Source organism: Cupressus sempervirens, chromosome 3 (genome assembly GCF_028749045.1).
Source record: "Cupressus sempervirens isolate cs-2001-9-10 chromosome 3, ASM2874904v1, whole genome shotgun sequence".
Classification (NCBI taxonomy): domain Eukaryota; kingdom Viridiplantae; phylum Streptophyta; class Pinopsida; order Cupressales; family Cupressaceae; genus Cupressus; species Cupressus sempervirens.
This window is the reverse complement of record NC_143120.1, coordinates 74,269,106-74,291,289: the sequence shown is the minus strand read 5'-3', so window position 1 is coordinate 74,291,289 and position 22,184 is coordinate 74,269,106.

Sequence of the window (22,184 nt, the reverse complement as noted above, 5' to 3'; positions counted from 1 at the left end):
GCATTTGAGGCCAAACTTTCACTCAAGAAGAAAAGGAAAATGAAACTTCAGTTAGAAAGTGAAGATGAATCAGATCTAAGCTCAGACAGTGATCTTGAAGTAATTGAAGCTCTTCTAGCAAGAAAATACTCCAGAGGTAGAGGAAAATATAAAGGTAAAGTTCCTCTAATATGTTTTTCATGTGAAGAAATTGGTCATATTGCAGCTAGGTGCCTGAACAAGCAGAACAATGATGAAAATAAGGATCATAAATGGAATGGAAAGAAAGATTTCAAATCATTCAAGAAAAAAGGTAAGAAATCATGTTTCATGGCTGAAAATTCTAAAGATTCTGATAATAGTGAGGATGAAATTGTTTATATTGCTGTTAAAGATGATTCTGACAATGATGAGGAAGATAAAATTGCTCTTATCTCTCATATAAGTAAGAATGATACATGGATTATAGACAGTGGTTGCTCACATCATATGATTGGTGATAAAACTAAGTTTGATCAGTTTGAAGATTATGATGGTGGTAGTGTAAGGTTTGGTAATAATGAACCTCGTTTCATAAAAGGAAGAGGAAGAATCTGTCTAACCAAAGAACTTGTTTTTAATAATGCCTATTGGGTTGAAGGTCTCAAACATAATTTGCTAAGTGTGGCACAGTTACTCAATACTGGATTCAAGGTGGAATTCATGCATGGAAAGGCAAGACTGTTGAATGAGCAAGGAAAGATGATGGGATCTAGCACCCAAACTAAAGGTAACTTATTCTATCTAGAACTTGGTGAATGCTCATGTTTTATTGCTCAAATTGAAGAGAGTTGGTTATGGCATAAAAGGTTGTGTCATGTCAATTTTGATAATTTGATAAAAATAAGCAAATTCAAGAAAGTAAGAGACATTCCTAACATTAAGAAACCTGAGGTTGGTCTATGCAAGAATAGTCAGATTGGTAAAATGGGAAGGACTAGTTTTAAAGGTAAAAACTATCAATCTGAAGATATATTAGAAATTTTGCATACTGATTTATGTGGACCTATTGGAATAGAAAGCTATACTGGAGAGAAATTTTTCATTCTCTTTGTTGATGATTACTCAAGAATGATGACTGTCATGTATCTAAGAAATAAATCAAAAGCATTTGAGAAATTCAAATGGTATTTGGCAAGAGTAGAAAAAGAAAGAGGGAAAAGACTAAAATGTTTAAGGTCAGACAGAGGTGGTGAATTCATTTCACATGAATTCAATAACTTCTACATTGAAAGAGGTATTAAAAGACAGGTTTCAGCACCAGGAACTCCAGAACAAAATGGAATAGCTGAAAGAAGAAACAGATCCATTATGGATTGTGCAAGAACCCTGATGATAGAAAAGAACATTGCTATCAAATACTGGAAGGAAGCCATCAGCACTGCAGCTCATACATTAAATCGAGTACAGCTGAAAAAGGACTCATTCAAGACTCCCTATGAATTATGGTATGGCCACAAACCCAATGTAAGTTATTTGAAAGTATTTGGAAGCAAATGTTATATTTTGAAAGAATCTAGAAAACAAAAATTTGATGTAAAAGGTGATGAAGGAATATTTTTGGGATATTCTTGCAAAATTAAAGCATATAGATTTTTAAATCTATCCACTCAAAAGGTCATAGAAAGTGCACATGTGAAAATTGATGAGTTTGTAGACAAATCAGAAGAAGAAAGCAAATAGGTACCTGAAGACTACAAGAGATTTGTTTACATTGAACCAGATACTATACCAAGTATACCGTTCACTCAAGAATCCTCAACTCCTGAGTCTTCAGTAACCGAGTTGCAAATAGTTCAAACTGAGCCTCAACAACTTTCAGACACTACCGAGCAAGTGTCTATCGAGTCTGAATCAACCGAGCCAATATCTACCGAGCCAGAACAGCAAGAATCTAAAGTACAAAAGGATAACAATGAAATTCATTCAAGAGGCAAGGAACCTATATTAGAAAAATATGTCAGAAGACATCATGCACCAGATCAGATCATTGGAGACAAATTTGAAGGAACCCTGACAAGAAGTAAGTTGAAAAATACTTGTTTACTTGCTGATTTTGAACCTAGAAGTATTAAGGATGCACTGGCAAATGATAGTTGGATTGAGGCAATGAATGAAGAAATAGAACAGATAGAGAAAAATAAGACATGGACTCTTGTACCCAGGCCTAAAGACAAGAATATAATTGGAACCAAGTGGGTATTCAGAAACAAGTTGACTGAAGATGGTAAGGTATCCAGAAACAAAGCTAGATTGGTATGCAAAGGATACTCACAAGAAGAAGGTATAGATTATGGAGAAACTTTTGCTCCTATTGCAAGGTTGGAAGGAGTCAGAACCTTACTTGCATATGCTTCTCACAAAGGATTCAAAGTTTATCAAATGGATGTCAAGTCAGCATTCCTCAATGGAATACTGGATGAAGAAGTTTACATTGAACAACCTGAAGGTTTTGTTGATCCAGATAAAAGGAACATGGTCTGCAAATTACACAAGGCACTGTATGGTCTGAAACAAGCTCCTAGAGCATGGTATGAAAGATTGCATAATTATCTTATTCAGATTGGTTTTCAAAGAGCTAATGATAATAGTAGCTTGTATATAAAGGAAGGTCCAGATAATAAGATTGTCTTGGCAGAAATATTTGTAGATCATACTATTTTCATAGGGCATGATGATCTTTGCAAAGAATTTTTAGAACAAATGAACAAGGAGTTTGAAATGTCTATGTTTGGTGAGATAAAATTCTTTGCTGGTCTTCAAATCCAACAAAATAAGAATGGCATCTTCACCACTCAGTCAAAATACATCAAGGAGATATTGAAAAAATTTGGTATGGAGGACTGTAAACCTATTGGAACTCCTATGTGTACTGGATTGAAACTTACAAAAGATGATGAATCCAAAGAGGTAGATCAAACATTGTATAGATCTATGATTGGAAAATTGCAGTATGTAGTTCATACCAGGCTAGATATTGCTCTCGCAGTTGGTATTGTTGCAAGATTTTCAGCAAAACCAAGAGAAACTCACCTGATGGCAATCAAGAGAATAATGAGATATTTGAAAGGAACTGAAGATTATGGGCTATGGTACATATTTGGAGGTAATTTGGATTTGAAAGTGTTTACTGATGCTGATTGGGTAGGGAACCTTGATGACAGAAAAAGCACAAGTGGAGGAGCATTCTTTCTTGGAAAGAGATTGGTTTCTTGGACAAGCAAAAAGCAAAATTGTACATCCCAATCTATAGCAGAGGCAGAGTATGTTGCTGCAGCAGTAAATTGTTCTAATATTGTTTGGTTTAAGCAACTATTGCAAGGAATGAAGATGAAAATCAAAGAACCAGTTGTTATGTTCTGTGATAATACAAGTGCAATCAATATAATCCAGTGATGCATTCCAAGACCAAGCATATTGCAATCAAATATCATTTTGTCAGAGAATTGGTGCAAGACAAGGAGATCAGATTGGAATATGTCCACACAAAGGAACAAATTGCTGATATATTCACAAAGCCCTTGTCTAAGGATGCATTTTTATATCTTAGAGGAAAGTTAGGGGTAATTCCCCTATCTGAAGTTCATTAAAGGAAGCTTTAGTGATGCATCAACGCATACCAGATTGAATATCTGTCTATTGATGCAGTTTAATCAGAAATCATTGCATATGAATCAATACTATAGGTACATTGCAATTCACTTTACTTCTGTTGTCTTTGGCATGTGTTTTCAAAGAGGGAGAGATTTACTGTCATATCCTTCTGAAATTTATGAGACTTAAAAACAATCTGCTATGAAGCTCCTTAAAAGAAGGAGACTAGTGAAAGAGGGAGAAGTCTGTTGTCTTGTTTTCAAAATTTCATTCTGTTATGACATGTTGTGTTGCCATCAATGCCAAAGAGGGAGATTGTTGGATAGTGTTGTCCTTGATGTCACAAAAAATGTCATATCAGTCTTTAATCTCAGTTAACCAAGTTCAGACAATGAATACCGAGCTCACTCGATCATCGAAGGAAAGATGGAGAAGTCAGTTTTCACCGAGCTCACTCGATCATCGAAGGAAAGATGGAGAAGTCAATTTTCACCGAGCTCACTCGGTCATCGAAGGAAAGATGGAGAAGTCAATTTTCACCGAGCTCACTCGGTCATCGAAGAAAAGATGGAGAAGTCAATTTTCACCGAGCTCACTCGATCATCAAAGTGGAGTCGGTTTCATCGAGCTCACTTAGTTATCACAGGGAACTCAGTGCTTACCGAGTTCACTCGACGATTGAAGGATTTCACAAAATTCTCTGTATTAACCAGGCTCAGTCGGTTAACATAGGAATTATTTTTGAACAGAGTTTACCGTGCTGGGTTGGCCAGTAAAGGGATTTGTTAAATCTTGCAATTCAGCCGACTGTTGGAATAATTGTTTTCCGAGTTATTTGAGCCGACTTGATAATCTGAAATATATATATATATAGAGTTATTCAAGTTGTAAAAGTGTGTGAGAAAAAAGGTGTAAAATCAAGTGAAGAACAAGAGAAGCAAGGTTGCAAAAGAAAATAATTGGATAAGAGGAGACTGAGCGAATCCTGATGAAGGATTAAAGGAGCTGTAAAGTTGTACTTGATCAGTAAGGATCCAATCAAGCCGAACAGAGATCTATAATCAGCAAAAGGTAAGTTGCATATTATTCAGGTCACTTCATTGTTGCTTTATAATCTTTGCAGCAGTGAATCCAAATCTCTTAACAGAGTTGGTTTAACAACCATTTTGTAAATCCTCTAACAAGGTGACAATTCAGTCTAATTTTTCTAAAGACCTCTATCAAGGCCACTTCTAACAGAGTGTTTAAATCCTCTAACAGGGTCACACCTAACAGTGTGTTTTTGTAACCTTTAACAGGGTTGGCTTCTAACAGGGCTCACTTCAGAAGAGTGAAAAACAGTAACTAGTTACATTGGTGGTTTTTCCCATATTGGGTTTCCACGTTAAATCTGGTGTCTCTAGTGTTTGAGTTTGCTGAATTGTTTTGATATCAGTTCTTAATGATTGTTATTATTTGCTGCAATATCAAGTTTCAGTAATCTGTAAAATAGATCAAACTTTTAGACATCTAAGGGACTGTGAAATGTTTTTGTAGCAACTGATTCACCCCCTCCCCCTCTCAGTTACTTCATTCTCATTTCCAATAGTTTTTTCCCTTTAGCATACTTATCTTTTCCACCTCTTGTGGATGTGTGCTTAGTTGTCAACCTTATCTCCTACCTCATTCTAGCTTGTTCTACAAGCTTCCATGAGGCTTTTTTATTCGGTCTCTCACTCATTGTAAATCCATTCCATTTTCCATTTTCACATAGCAATTCTATTTTCCTATTGTGAAATATTCTTGTGTGGTATTTGCTTCAAGCTCTTTGCTCCCTAGGTTTCTCTTTAGTAAGCTATTTGCACTGTAGGTGATCTTGGTGCATTATCAGAGTCGGATTCTCAACTCCTACAGATCCTAGCAAACAAAACATGGTTTGTAGACTACATAAAGCTTTGTATGGTCTCAAACAAGCCCCCAGAGCTTGGTATGAGAGATTGCACAAGTATGACATAAAGATTGGTTTTCAAAGAACTAATAACAACAATAACATGTAAATCAAAGAAGGACTAGATAAGAACATTATTTTGATAGAAATCTTTGTGGATGATACATTTTTTACTTGAAATGATGATTTGTGTAAATATTCTCTGAGGAAATGAGTAAGGAATTTGAGATGTCAATGTTTGGAGAGATCAAATTCTTAGTTGGCTTGCAGATTCAATAGAAGAAGGATGGTATCTATATTACTCAGTCAAAATACATCAAAGAGATATTGAAGAAGTTTTGAATGGAGGAGTCTACACCAGTTGAAACACCTATGTCTACTAGACATAAGTTTTCCAAAGATGATGATTCAAAATAGGTAGATCAGACTACATATTGATCAATGATTGGAAAACTTTAGTTCATGGTGCATACAAGACTTGATATAGCATTACTAGCTGGAATGGTGGTAAGATTCTTTACTAATCCAAAAGAAAATCATAAGAAGGAAATCAAAATAATCATGACATATCTAAAGGCTATTGAATATTATGGTTTGTGGTATAAGAAAGGAGGAAACTTTGAATTAAAAGCATTCACTGATGTTGATTGGGTAGGAAGCATTGATGATAGGAAAAGTAGTAGTGGTGGAGCATTCTTTCCTGGAAGGAGGCTAGTATCTTGGACAAGAAAGAAGAAAAATTGCATCTCTTAGTCAACAACTGAAGTAGAATATGTTGATGCAACAGTCAATTGTTCAAATATTTTTTGGTTCAAACAACTGTTGATAGGTATGAAGGAAGATATCAAGGATCTAGGTGTTGTTTTTTGTGATACCACCAGTGCAATTAACATTTCCAAGTATCATGTAATGTATACCAAAACCAAGCATAGTATAATTAAATATCATTTTTTAAGAGAATCAGTGCAAGATAAGGAAGTAAGATTGGAATATATGAATACAAAAGAATATATTGCGAACATATACACCAAGTCATTACCTAAGGATGCATTTTTGTATCTAAGAGGTAAGCTAGGTGTCATTCCCCTATCTCAAGTTCACTAATCAGATTTTAGTGATGCATCAACCAAGCCTGTTTAAGATCAATCAAGTTGATGCAATATTGTAAATGGAAGATTGCATGTGAATCAGTACATCAGGTACATGGAAATTTATTGAATTCTATCTTTGGCATGAGATGTCAAAGAGGGAGAGTTTTTCCATACATTAGAGAAATTTAATGTCTGATAGAGAGATTTTTCTATCACATATCAGAGACACTCTTTATATATGCCAAAGATGTAAAAGAGGGAGAATGAACTTGAGTTTTATATTGTAGTCACAACAATCAGAGATTGATGTCAGAGGGAGTTCACACTGATAGAGGGAGTTCTCATGCATGAGAATCAAAATGAAACTAAGGATATTATTCTTACTTTTATTTTTATTTTTTTGCTCTAAAATTTCATTGCATTATGACATGTTGTGTTTCCATCAATGCTAAGGAGGGATATTTTTAAAAAAAGTTATTCAATTGTAAATTGTCTTTGATGTTACAGAAAATGTCAAGTCTTTAACAGTCAGTTTCTACAGAGCTCACTTGGACGATGAAGACAATTTCTTGTATCTACTGAGCATTATAGAGATAATAATGTTCAAAGATAGTATCTACCAAGTTCACTTGAGCACCAGAGGAAGTTTGCAGGGAAATAGTGTCCATCAAGTTCACTCAGGCACCAAAGAAAGTTTGCAGGAAAATAGTGTTTGTCGAGTTCACTAGGGCTTTAAAGAGGAGTTGGCATAGAACCAGTGTTAACCTGGCTCACTTGGTTACCAAAGGAATTCAGTTTAGGATGTAATGTTAACTAAGTTCACCAAGGATTTTCTTGATTCAACATATTTAGTTTGATGAAATTATTTGTTAATTCTAGCCAACTCAAGGGATGAATTTTGAATATTTTTAAGTGTACTGAAATTGACTTGACTAGAAAATATATATAAGTATAAAGTCAAGCTGTGGGATTGAAAAGATAAACCAAGGAAGCAAATTGAAAGGATAGTAGAGTATCCTAAGCTGACTGAGTTGTAAGCTTTTATCTAATCAAGGAGGATCAAGTATTCAAGCCAGAACAAAGGTATGAAATCAATAATATAGTTGCATCAACAATCAAGTTATATCTGTTAGAAACAATAGCCCACCAAGATAACTGGGGGGGGGTGAATTAGTTATCCAATGATTAAAGAATTTATCAACTTCAAACAATCTTAAGCATTCAATCAAAGTAAGTAGTAACCATACAAATATGCACATGTAAAATTGCATTAGATATGTTAACAGGGAAACCCTTAATCAGATGGAAAACCTCGATGGGAATGATCCCCACAAGATGATGTACTAATATAAATATTCCTTGTAAGAGGATGAACCCTGTTAGGATTCTATTACAAAATTTAGTACATATGAGTATCTATTAGGAGACTTTTAATGTGTGTTAGGAGTTGTGGTACAATGTATGCATGCAGAGCCCACTACCCAAACATGCGATTTCAATTACAAGAAGAGACCACTACCCAAACAAGTAATTTACTATTAAGTTCCTATTTCCTTTATTCTATCAATTGAACCAATCACTGTTAGACCTTGTAGAACAAGTCACAAATGTTGGATCCAAGTATCCAACTTTGGATCACTCAATAAAACCTCAGCAATGAAGTTTCCTTTACTTCCACTTGGCTCTGCTCAACTTCACATTCCACTCTACTCTATTGCTTATAATCACTTCACATAAATTCATACTATATTTTATGATAAAGGAAAATGTCCTTCCTTTATACTAAGTCCATAAAAAAATTCCTTGAGTCAACTATTAAACATTCTCAAATAATTATTATAGGACCACATTAAGAACAAGTTACACTTAGCGATAACATTAATCTTCTACCTTATATCTTGAATAAATTTCCATACACGTAACATTATAATGAGAAAATTTAGCCACATCATCACCAACATGTCTTTTACACATCCTTAACCTTGATTCTCAAAATAAAAGCTCTGCTAAGAGATATAGCAAGTTTACCAGAACATGTCTCTATAAACTCTATCTCAAAACAATCTTTACTAAAACTTGCATAACTTCTTTTAGACTTAAAATTTCTTCATCTAACATTAAATAAATATACTAAATAATTAGAAGTATCTCCTATAACCTTTAATAGTGAGAATACTCAACTAGTCATTTGTACCAACTCAATCTTTTCTTTGTTCTTATGTCGTATACCACAGAAAATTGTTACGTTGACATCAATGACAAACATAGTCATGAATGTAACATATCATCATAGTAACATATCTAAAATACTCCTTAATAGGAATATCATCAGAATTCATTCTTCCAAAATTATCATTGTTTCTCTCTAACAATTGTAGTAGTGTATCAAATCTCTTAACAGAGTTAGCTCAACAACTATTTGCCAAATCCTCTAACAAGGTGGCATTTCTAGATTGAAGTGTCTAAAGAGCTCTAACAAGGCCACTCCTAATAGGGTCTTTAAATAATTTGATAGGGTCACACCTAATAGTTTTGTTTGTAACCTTTAACAAGGTTGGCTCCTAATAAGGCTCACTTTAGAAGAGTGAAAAATAATAACTAGTTGCAATTGGTAGTTTTTCCCAAATTGGGTTTCCACATTAAATCCTAGTGTCATATGTGATCATGTTATTTTCATTCTATTACTAAAACTAATTTAATTGTGGTTGATAATATTAAACATATTAAGAAGCATTTATTTTAGTAATTACCAAGTAACAAAGATTCTTAGTATTAGCTGAGTGATTCGGTGTTAACCGAGTTACAATAGTATTTTCAGTTTCAGTAGAGATTGGTTTTGATTTGTATTGACATCTAAGGGATCTAGGATTTATTTTTGTGGTAATTTATTCACCCCTTCAATATTAGTTACTCCTCTTATATTTTCAACGGCATCAACCAAGTTCCATTGAAGTCTATCAAGTTGATGCAGAAAGTCACACTTCAAGTGTGAAATGCAGAGTATATTGCATATGGATCAGTAAAAAGGTATATAGTAACTTCAAAGCTTGTATCCTTTGGAATTTTATTTCAAAGAGGTAGAGTTTTTTTTATCTTAGAAGGAAGTTACTTAGATGATTGAATGTATAACAAAGAAGGAGAAAATGATAGCAGGTCACAGGAAAGTGTTGACAGGGAAGCAACATTAACAAGGAAGCAGCAAAGATAAATCCAAGAAAAATCTCAATGGGAGTTGGTATGGATGAGAATCAGAATTAAACTAAGGATATTATTGATGTAACACCCCAACCTTGCTTCCAAATCCCAAGCTTTCTCAAGGCTTCCTTAGGTCATCCACTTGACCCACTAGGGCTTCTACACACCTTATGCTTCCGAGGATCTTTCTCAAGAGATCTTATTCCTTCAATTGGAGGCACACCAACAAAGTAACATCATTGTTCACTAGCCTTCCCCAGTCCACCATCAACCCTCAAGTCCACCTAGACCTCCAAGGGTGCTAACTAGTCATCTATGGTTTCTTTAGACTCCTTCTAACATCCAAGATCCCAAACAATTCTGAATTAACGGGCACATTCAATCCACAAGGCTTCAAACAACAAAAAGCTCCAAAAAGGCTACTAAGAATTAGCCCTCCTAAATAGCTAGCAAGAAGATTTCTTTGAAAAATTCTTAACAACCCTACAAAAAAATTATATTTATGGAGACCCTTTTCAGAGTACCTCAAGATTCTATAATTTTCCAACCCCCAAACTATTCGTACAACCAAAGTACAAAATTTGGCTAAAAATGAGGATTTCAAAGGCTTTATTGCTATTTTGATAGAAAATCACCTTAGAAACCTTTTAAAGACCTCTCCTTTGGACTAGTTTAAGGTTAGATGTTCTCCTTAATTGTTGTGTGGCCAAATTGAGGCATTTGCACTCTCAATCCCCTCCATAGCTTATTTTTTCGACTGTGATCCCTAGCCAAGTTGCATTTGGCTTGCCTAGGGCATCACTTTAAAAGTGCTTGCTAATGTTTTCAAGGGCCCTCCTTCTTGGTACATAATGTCCATGGACCTTGGTTCCAAATCCCAAAATACCAGAGGTTTCCAATGGTGGGAAGTGGCCCTAAGATCCCATTTTTCAAATGTAGCCTTGTTCAGTACAGCAAACTGTCTAAAACAAAAATGATTTTTTTAAACCACAAAAAAATGATTGAAATGATCAAAAAAACTATACAAAAAGATTTAAAACAACATTTCAGAACTTTTCCCACACAAATATTAGGCCATACAATCCACTTCTATTGAAAAATGCTTCAAATGCATAAAATCGACAACAAAACCATGTGCAAAGTCTGTACAAATGCAAAATTCATCCAACCAACTTATAGGCTCCCTCACATGAACTCAACCAATTTTTATGGTTATGGCCTTCCAACCAACCAATATGACAAAGTTGTCAAAATTGCAAGAAAAAGTTGCAATGTTGTCATGACAACATTGACAACTTTTGAGCAACTTTTTTTGTAGAGGGAATTAGACCCTCTAACTTGCTCCAAGGACCACATAGACATATTAAATGAAATATATGAACTCAAAAAACCTATTCAACCCTTTAAAAGCCTATTTTGGTCACCTTCTCACATTTTGGACCTAAATCACCTAGTGAGCAACTTTAGGCCTGTAGATCCATTTTGGATCCTTCTAGCTTAACCAACCTTTCCTAAGGACTAGTATAGTCCTATTATTGTAGTAGTGATGTGGCTAGCATCACTACAAGCCAAAAATAAGGAAATACCTAGGTTTCAAACTTAGCCTGCCTAGGTGCTCCTGCACCAATTATCAAATTGCATATACTTTTATTAGTTTACGTTGACATGTTGTGTTACCATCAATGCTAAAGAGGGAGCTTTTTGGAAATAATTATTTAACTATATTGCTATTTATGTTAAAAAAATATTAGTATTAACTGAGAAATGAAGAGTTTGTAGTAGTAACCTTTTATATCTCGGTATTGATCCAGAAGTCAGGTAAAGAAGAACTTTTAGTATTAACCAAATAGTTGGTTAAAGAAGGGAAGCCTATTTGCAATATTGAACAAGTGGTCAGCCATCAAAGGACTCATAGTATTAACCGAGCATTCAATCCTAGTATTGACTGAGTGATAGTGGAATGTGTTTGTCTAATATTTTCTTGATTAAGGTTGACTATTTGGATATTTATTGATTATTTGGAAGGTTGTTCAAGCCAACTTGTCCTATGTTATGATATATAAGAAAGATCAAGTTGTGAGGATAAGAAAAAGAAGTGGAATATGGAATAAGGTGGATATGTGAGAGAAGGCAAAGACAAAGAAGGAAATTGTGGAAGATAAGGCAAAAATAACATTTGATGAGGAAGGATCCAAAAGTCAAGCTAGAATAGAGATTTGAATCTGCAAAGATAGATGCTACATAAATCAAGTCAAATTATCGTTACCTTCTAACCATTGTAGTTGTAAAAAAACTCTTTAAAAAATTTACTTAACAGTCATATTGTAAATCCTCTAACAAGGTGACATTTCAAGATTGAAGTGTTTCAAGACCTCTAACTAGGCTACTCCTAAAAAGGCGATCTAGATCCTCTAACAAGGTCATACTTAATAGTATGTATTGTAACATTTAATAGGGTTGGCTCTTAACAAGGCTCACTTCAGAAGAGTAAAAAATATTGTAACTAGTTGCATGTTGGTTTTCCTAAATTGGGTTTCCATGTTAAGTATCGATGTTATCGTGTTCATGTTATTTTCTTCGTGCTTTGTGTTTCAGCAACTAAGTTACTAAAAGGTATAATAGATTAATAATCACAAGATTTCTTTTTTAACCAAGTGACAATAATATTTTAGTGTTAATCAAGTTTGGCAATATTGCATGATCAATGGAAAGTTTGAATCGACATCTAGGGACACGAGATTATTTTTGTTGTAATTGATTCACCCCTCTCCTCTTAATTACACTCTTACATTTCCAACACTCCTAACACAGGTGACACAACTCCTAACACGGTTGGAATCTCCCAATAGGAACTAATATGTATTCAATCTATTTCATTGGCTCCTAGTAGAGTCCATCGTCTAACAAGGAATAATTATAATACTACATCATTTTGTGGGTAGCATCCCCACTGGTGTTTTCTCTTTGATCAAGGGTTTCCCTAGTTAACATATATGGTGTTATTGTGTATGAGTATATTGTTATGGTTGTTGATTATATTTCTCATATGGTTAAGGAATAATAAGGTTGGTAATTTTTATAATAGTTGGATAATTGATTCATCTCCCCCCCCCCCCCCCCTCTCAATTATATTAGTGAACTTTACTTTCTAATGGTTCGTTCATATGAATAAAATTTACATTGTTTGTATAAGTATAGTTCACCTTAGCATCCCAATTTTTCTTTGACATCTTTCCTTTTTCATATTTAAGGAATGGCTTTTTGAAAGTTGTATGATCATGATTTTTAACAAGGCCATCAACTCCAACCTTTTCCACATAAATAAGATCTTGGATTTTATGGTTCAATTTTATGCAATTATCAGTTCTATGACCTTTATTCCTATGATAATCACAATAATGGTTTCCATTCCACCATTGAGGATTCACTTCATGATCATAAGGTCATTGAATTACTTGGAAGTATAATGATCTTATTTGAAACTAAACTCTTGAACATAACATCATAAGAATCTCCCAAAGGTATGAAATCACACTAAGGTTGAGGTGTCTATGTTTTAGTCTTATTGGAATCACTAGGCTTTTAAGCTTCACATTTTTTTTTCTTGGATACAACTAGTCAAAGTGAAAATGGGATATTTAGAGTCCATCAACAACAACATCATTGAGAACATTCTTGATTTTGTTCCATGGCTTGTTCTAATTTTTGCTCTAGTCATTTCCATTGTTAGAATTTTCCTTGTTCAATGTCATCTCTCTCTTCTTGATAGTCTCAATCATATCCTTAAATGTGAGGAAGACTTTTTTTCTAAGATCATAATGCAATTTAGGTATAAGGTTGTTGACAAAGATGCCAATCTTCTCATTTTTAGAAAGTTTTCGAGGATACCTGGAATGCAAATTCCTCCACCTTTGCAAGAAAGTAACAAAGGGTTCACCTGGCTTTTGTTTAATGTTGCATCGATAAATAATCATGAAATGATGTTGAATGGTGTAGGAATATTGTTGAACAAATATTTGAACAAGCATGTTAAAATACTTGAGTAGGTTTGTTCACTTAAACTTCTGGGAAAGAATCTCATGAGGTACGTGTCTTCATGCATAAAATCCATGTTAAAAGCATATAATAGTCTAACATGATCATGTGGATACCCATTTTCATCATTTTTTCATAATCATGAATCTCAACATCCCTTGGAAAAGGAATCATGTATAGACTCTTTTCAAATGGTAGAGTGCATATAGACTCAATATAAAATGATGACTTGGGATTTTCCTTCTCCTTCCTTGTGTATAATAATTTGTTTTTTAAAATATCTATTTCAGAAGGTTCATTTTTAAATCAATCTATCCACATCAAAGTTATGGTAAAGTTTCAATCCTTTAGAAGCCAAGTGCATGAAATATTGGTCATCATTTTGTTCTAAGTCTTTTAACATAATCTTTTGGTAACAACTATCTTGTTGAAATTAAGGAACTCTTCATTGATAATTTCTAGTTCCAATTCATTTTAATGTTGAGTGACATATGAAACACACCTAGAATGAGAAGATCAAGGAGAGTCAAACCCATTTTGTTGTGAACTTAGTGGAGACCTAGAAGTTGTATTGTTTCCATCATTTCTAAGAATGTAGGTATTGAATTATGGAGCCAAAATTGTTTCTTGTTCATGTAGGTAAGCCTTTCTTCCCAACTTAATTTGTCTTAATTTCTCATTGTTTGCAAAGAAGTCATTCAAAGACTTATTCTACTATTCCCTAGCCATGGTGAGAGATACATTATTTCTACATCCAGTTGAGTCAAGAGGTGTCTCAAAGGTTGTTGATCACTTTTTTTTTTTTGTCTATTACTGTCAAAAACTTAGTCATATAGAAGGCATAATTCGTCAATGATCAATATGTTTGTCTCACTCTATATAGGCTGAATTATCTATTTGTTAGACTTGAAAATAATCTTGTATATGTCAATCTCTATAGGAGCTTAGAAATTCTATGGTTGACAAGTATCCCTATGAAAGATGAGTTCATTGAATGTTGAGTAAAGTAGAGTGAGTTGTTGTTGAGTCACACAAAAGGAGTCAAGCTAATTGAGTTCAAGAGTCAGAAAACAAGATAGTTATGATCGAGCATTAGAAACTATCTCTTCCAAGTAACACTATTTGAACAAGAATGTTTAGAATGGCACAAAATATGAGGTAAACCATTTTGGGCTAACATGTAAATGATATTTAATTATTTTAGATTTTTTTACAAAGTATGTTACGCATTTTTGCATGCATTATTGATCCCTATGAAGGAAAGTTATCCAATGAAATTAAGAGGCAAAAAGGGAAGCATCTAGATCATTGATTTTATTATAGAAGACTATAGATGTCAATTTTTGGGTAGATCCAAACCCTTTTATATAATGATATGAAGTGTTATGAATGCATATCTGAAGGAACTATATTTTGGATGTTGTAAGTGAAGTTTTCAAGTAACAGAGTATAGCAATTGAGTGAAGCACTAAAGAGTAGAGAAAAGATATATCAGATAGGAGATAAGATCATAGGATAGAAAGAGAAGATCTATAATTAGCATTGTGAGTGCAAACTAAAGGATCAAGTATTGATACATTTAAGCAAGTGAATCAGGATAAATCTCTTAACAAAGTGGTCCTAATAGGCCCAAGTAAATATCCTAATAGAGTGCTCACTTCCTTGTAACTTTTAAATCCTTTAATCAAGGTAGACCTAATAGTCTTATAAAGCTCTCAATAGGGAAGACTCCTTATAGGGTAGATCATTAGAAGTGATCACATTTATAGCCCTAATAGACAAACTATGTTACTACAGTAGTCAATATTTTTGGGTCTCATCCCCACCCTAATTTTACCTTCACCTTGGAGGGTTTCTGGGTAACCAAAATCTTTTGTGTTATGTGTTTACTTTTAAGCTTATGGATGCAATGAATAATTAGATTTATTTTTAGCATTCCAAGTTTAAGGTTATGTTATTCATGATCTATATATCGATGGATTAAGTGGTGAATATAGTTAAGTTGTTATTTTCTTTGAAGGATAAAAGTTTAAGTGATCCTAATTCACCTCACACCCCCCCCACCCCTCAATGTCTCACTTTTCCAATAAAATTGTAACAATTGGTATTAGAGCATTGTTCTCTTATAAGAAGTTTAAGCAATTGAGAATTGAGATCTTGGAGATGGAGGCTTACAAATTGGGAAAGACTATTGAGAATTAGATGATTAACATGCAGATCATACTACAACAACCTGATGTAGCAAGAAAGGAATTTAAAATGTCCTTAAAGAAAAGAAGAGAGATGGCTATCCAGCAAAATGACGCACTTTATCAAGAAGTGGATACTAAGGGAAAGTTTGATAGTGGAAATTCTAGTGAAAGTGATGTTGCTATAGAAGATATATTAGAGAAGAACATTATTGTACATGAAGAAGTCAAAGGATTAAAAAAAAATATGAATTCCAATCAGTAAGACTATGAAGTGACTAAATAGAAAAAGAAAGTTGAATAAGAAAAAGTTATGGCAAAAGAAGACAAAAGGAAAATGGCTACAAGACTTAATAAAAGATCATCTAATGTGAAAAAGCTTACAAAAAATCACCTAGACATCTTGAGTCAATTGCTACTTGCAAATTAGGAGCTAAATAGAAAAGACATAGAGATTGCAAATCTGAGATCAAAAAGTGACCAACTAAGGAACAAGTTAAGATCTGAGAAGGAACTCTTAGAAGGGATGAACAAACTTAGTGAATCTATAAGATATTTTGAAGAATTGGTGAGATCACCAAGGTCGTCTCTAGTGATACCTCTTGTTTAGGACATAACAAGCACTCTTCATCTTCTAAAGAAGGAGAACCAACCAACCTTCATACTATCATTGTGGAAAACTTGGACACACAACAAACATCTGTAGAAGCAAGAATGGTATGAAAAATCTCGAGCCTAAGTTTACTAGTAACTATTTTAATTACAAGAAGCAAGGTCCCCAAGCACATGAATGTAGATGAAAGGTTAGAAATACCCCTATTAGATAGGTAGATTTGAGGGATATTGTTAGGATTCTCAAAAGCATGGGCATAAAGCAAAAGAATGTAGACCAAAGGAAAAATTTGATTAGACACCCAAAAGGCAAGAAAATGCACCAAAGAAAGGTAACTCCTACAATTGGGATTACAACACATGGTATAGGTGTCATTATTGTGGAGAATATGGTCACATTCTATAAAATTGCATAAGAGCATACTTCAAAGGTAATTACAAAAAATGGTTGAATGAAAACTTAGTTTTTTTAGTAGTCACACAACTAGACAAGAACTATAGGACCCAAGAACCAACACCAAACAATGTACACATCAAGGGAAAAGGCAAAGCGGATGTAGAACAAACAAAGGAGATGAATCAAACCTAGAAGAAGAAGGTAGAAGTTGGAACAAGTGAAGCCAAGATCACCCAATCTAATGGAAAAGGTGATCACACTACCTCAAAAAGATCAAGAAAGGTATGTAAGGAAATGCTTATTCAAAATCCATATCATACATTAGTTCCTAACACAAAGTGTGCCAAAGCTCACATTTACATAAGATAAGATGAATTAGGACATATTTGTGGAAAGATTCAAGCAATGAAATCAACTACACTATTAGTGCTAACCATTAGTAATATTTTTTGTATTGACTAAAGATTACAATATGGACTGAATTAACACAAGGAGGGATTTATAATACTAGGGCCAAAGGCACACCCAACTATCCACTCCAACCTACAAGTGTTAACATAGTAGAAACAATACACAAGAATAACACCAAAGAGGGGAAGAACTAAATAATTCTTATAGATTCACCGAATGATCAATATACATGCCCAACTGTAAGGCCTTCTAGGTTACAGCTAGATACAAAATACAATCATACCCAAAGATCTAGTAGTAAATTCACTCTTTTCAGTTCTACTCTCCAATCATCTCCTTACCCCCAACTCTAAGCCTAAAAACTCTATTTATACTTGCCAAAATGACTTACAAATCATTCTAGAACATAGGAAAGCCACAAGTCAGCTCACAACAAATATTATCTACCTATATAGACATTAACTGCATGCAAATTCAACCCAAATAGGAATCAAAAATAGATAACTCAACAAATGAAAGATTTTCAAAACTGGCACTTGGCATCCATACAAACTCAGCACCCAAAGGAATCACTTGGTAGTAACTACAAACTTGGCATCCAAAGAAATCACTCAGCAACCAAAGGAATTGCTTAGCACCCAAAGGATCACTTGGCAACCAAAGACTCAGCATCAACTTAAGAACTCAATAGCAACTGATAGAGTGAACAAAAGTGTAGGATTACAAGGAAACCCAGGATGCTCCTACATCAGACAACCAAGGTTGGACAAATGATTCTCCTAAATCATGCAAGTGTCACAACATGAGCTACATCCAACTCAGATTGAGAAATCCATGTAGCATCTTCAACTAGTCTATTCTTCCAATTCACAAAATATTCATAGTAATATCTTCCTCTTGTGCTTTTACCAACTCTCTAATTCAATATATGTTCAACTTCTTCTATCTACTTCTTAGGATAATCATTAGGTACAAAAACTTCATCATTTGACTCATGATACTTATATAGATTAGTAACATTGAATATAAGATACATATCCATGTCATCAAGTTTCTCAACTTCATAAGCATTACCACTATCAAACTTCGTCAAGATTTTACAAAGTCCAAACTTCATCTTCAGCTTACTATATGTTCCAATAGGAAATCTTCCTTTCTTTAAATGAACCATCACCTCATCACCAACTTGAAAATCATGATATCTTTTAGTCTTATCAGCATTCTCCTTATACTTCTGATTACTTTGTTCCAACCTCAACTTCACTTTCTTATGCAAAGATTCTATGAAATCAGAAAATGCTTCCCCTGTAGCACTTCTCTTTTCTTCACCAACAACATCCCTCAAATTTGATACTCCTCTAGATTGTATTCTAGTAACAATCTCAAAAGGTGTCTTCCCTGTACTCCTATTTAAAAAATTATTATATGAACACTCAGCTTGTGCCAATACCATTTCCCAATTACTTGGCTTGTCTCCTACTAAACATCTCAAAAAAATTTCTTAACTTCTATTTACAACCTCTATCTGTGGATGGAATGTAGAACGTAACTTCAACTCAGTACCCATCTTCTTCCACAAAGTCTTCCAAAAATAACCAAAAAACTTACTATCTCTATCAGAAATAATGCGTTTTGATAATCCATGCAATCTCACAATCTCTTTAAAGAAACGTTCAGCAACATGTTCAGTATTTGATGTGTTCTTACCTAGTATGAAATGAGCCATCATAAAAACTCTATCCACCACAACAAATATAGAATCATACCCTTTCACTATCTTAGGCAATCCAAGAACAAAATCCATAATAATGTCACTCCAAGGTTTCTCAGGAATAATAATAGGCATGTACAAACCAATATTTTGACTTACTCCCTTTACAGCTTGACAAACCCCACAACTATTTAAAAATTTCTAAACATCCTTATATATTTGTGGCCAATAATACTTCTCCTTCAACAAACTCAATGTCTTGTCAATTCCAAAATGTCCAGCCAATCCTCCACTATGTTTTTCTTTAATCAGATTCAACCTCATAGGACTTCTAGGAATACACAATTGAATACCTTTGAACAACATACCTTCTTGAATGAAATACTCATCATACTTGCTTATGTGATCTGTCAAATTTGGTGCTCTGCACTCTCTCCATGCTCAAACAAATTAGGATCAACATCATACAACTCTTTCATTTCATCAAAACTAAGAATTGCAACCTTCATTTCTATCAACAAAGAACGTCTTCTACTCAATGCATCAACAACTCTATTAGTAACTCCACTCTTGTGCTTAGTGGCAAATGTAAAATTTTGCAAGTACTCAACCCATTTCATATGTCTCTGATTCAATTTATGTTGACTTCCCAAGTACTGTAAAGTTTTATGATCAATATACAACACAAACTCCTTAGGAATCAAATAATGTTTCCACTTCTTCAAGGTTTAAACAATAGCATAAAACTTTTGATTGTATGCAAAATACTTCCTTTTAGCATCATTCAACTTTTCACTAAATAAAGCACCAAATTTACCTTCTTGACTTAGTACAGCTCCTATTGCATTACCACTTGCATCCCATTCAACTTGAAATACTTTGTTGAAATCAGGCAAAGCCAACATAGGTAATTCAACAACCTTTTTTTTCAAAGTTTCAAAACTCTTATCAACTCCATGTGTCTACTTGAATTCCTTTTCATTTCCACTCATTGTCTTAGTCATAGCATTACAAACAAAATTGAAATTCCTTATAAACTTCTTGTAAAAACTAGCCAAACCACAAAATGATCTTACCTCATCCACATTCCTAGGTGTAGGCCATTCCAAAATTTCTTTAATCTTCTTAGGATCCATCTTCATTCCATTAGCTAAAATCACAAATCCCAAATACACAATCTCCTCTTGTAGAAAATAACACTTTTTCATATTAAATAGCAACTTTTCCTCTTTCAACCTCTACAATACTTGTCTAATATGCTCAAGATATTCTTCCTTAGTCTTACTGAATATCTAAATATCATCCAAATAAACAATCACAAACTTACCCAAAAAATCTTTTTAGAACTTCATTCATCAACCTCATGAAAGTACTAGGTGCATTAGTCAAACCAAAATTCATAACCAACTATTCATACAAACCATCTTTTGTCTTGAAATTAGTATTCCATTCATCACCTTCTTTGATTTTGATTTGATGATAGTCACTCTTCACATCAATCTTCATAAAATACTTTGCCCCACTCAAACAATCCATTATGTCATCCATCCTTGGCATAGGAAACCTATATTTCATTGTGATTTTGTTAATAGCTCTGGAATCAATACACATTCTCCATTCTTCATTATTTTTAGGTGCTAATATATCATGTACAACACATGGGCTGAAACTTTTTCTAATCAAACCTTTCTGCAACAACTCATGCACTTTTTTGTAAAGTTCTTCATTCTCTATAGGTGTCAATCTATATGGTTCTTTGTTTGAAAAACTAGCTCCAAGAATCAGATCCATACAATGACTTATACTTCTCATTGGAGGTAAATCATCAGGAATATCATCAGCAACAATATTTTTATACTCATTCAGAAATTCTACAATTTTTGCTATCACTCTGTCATTACCAACTTTTGCTACTTGGTCATTACTAAAAACACTCAGTCCGCTAGGAATTATAGCAAAAAAAACTTGATTCTTCTTTACTTCCTTTCCAAATTGCTTTCTATTAACCATGCAAAACTTTATTTTAGTACAACTAACCACATCTAGACATTCAATTAAAGGTAGAAATTTTTTTTCTTCCCATTTACCCAAAGAGTATATTGATTCAATCTTCCATCATGTACAACATATCTATCATATTGCCAAGGTCTACCCAACAAAATATGACAACAATCCATGGGCATAATATCGCACAAAACTTCATCAAAGTAATGTCCAATTTTGAACTTCACGATACATTACTCACTTACCCATATCTTATGCTCATCTTTGATCCATGAAACATGATAGGGTTTGGGATGTTTCAGCCTCTATAACTACAAATTTTTAACCAAATCTTCTAATGCCAAATTTGTAAAACTTCCACTGTCAATGATTACTTTGCAACATTTTTTGGACATCTTGCATCTAGTCTTAAAAAGACTTCTTCTAAGGATAGGTTCCTCATCACTTCCCTTATTACATAAGGTTCTTCTCACCATCAAATTTTCTCCAGTCTTAGGTCCACTTAGTGAACCCTCGTCATCTCCTTGAACCACAAAATTTATGTTACCTTGCACACTTTCAGAAGATCTGTATCCCTCTTTACCACATCTAAAACAATTACCATGAAAACCACCTTTAGATAAGAATTACCTCTTCCTTGGTAAATATTAGTACCTCCTTGGTAAGAATTACCACTTTTCCACTCGGTCTTGACTTTTTCATCATTCTTCCATTTAGATTTACCTTTTTCTTGCAACAAATTATCAGATCTACTACCTTCTCCACAAGATCTGCCTCTACCTCTTTGGAATCTACCACCTCTACCTCTTTGTCTTTGTTGATGCTTCTTAGTCAGGATCACCTCAGCTTTCAATGCATATTGATATGCTTCTTCCACACTTTCCACCTTCACAAAACTTATTTCATCTTGAATTCCAAATATTAATCCATTTATGTACCTTACTATTTTCTCAACGTCATCATCCACATGTCCAGATCTGATGTCTAATTTATAAAATTC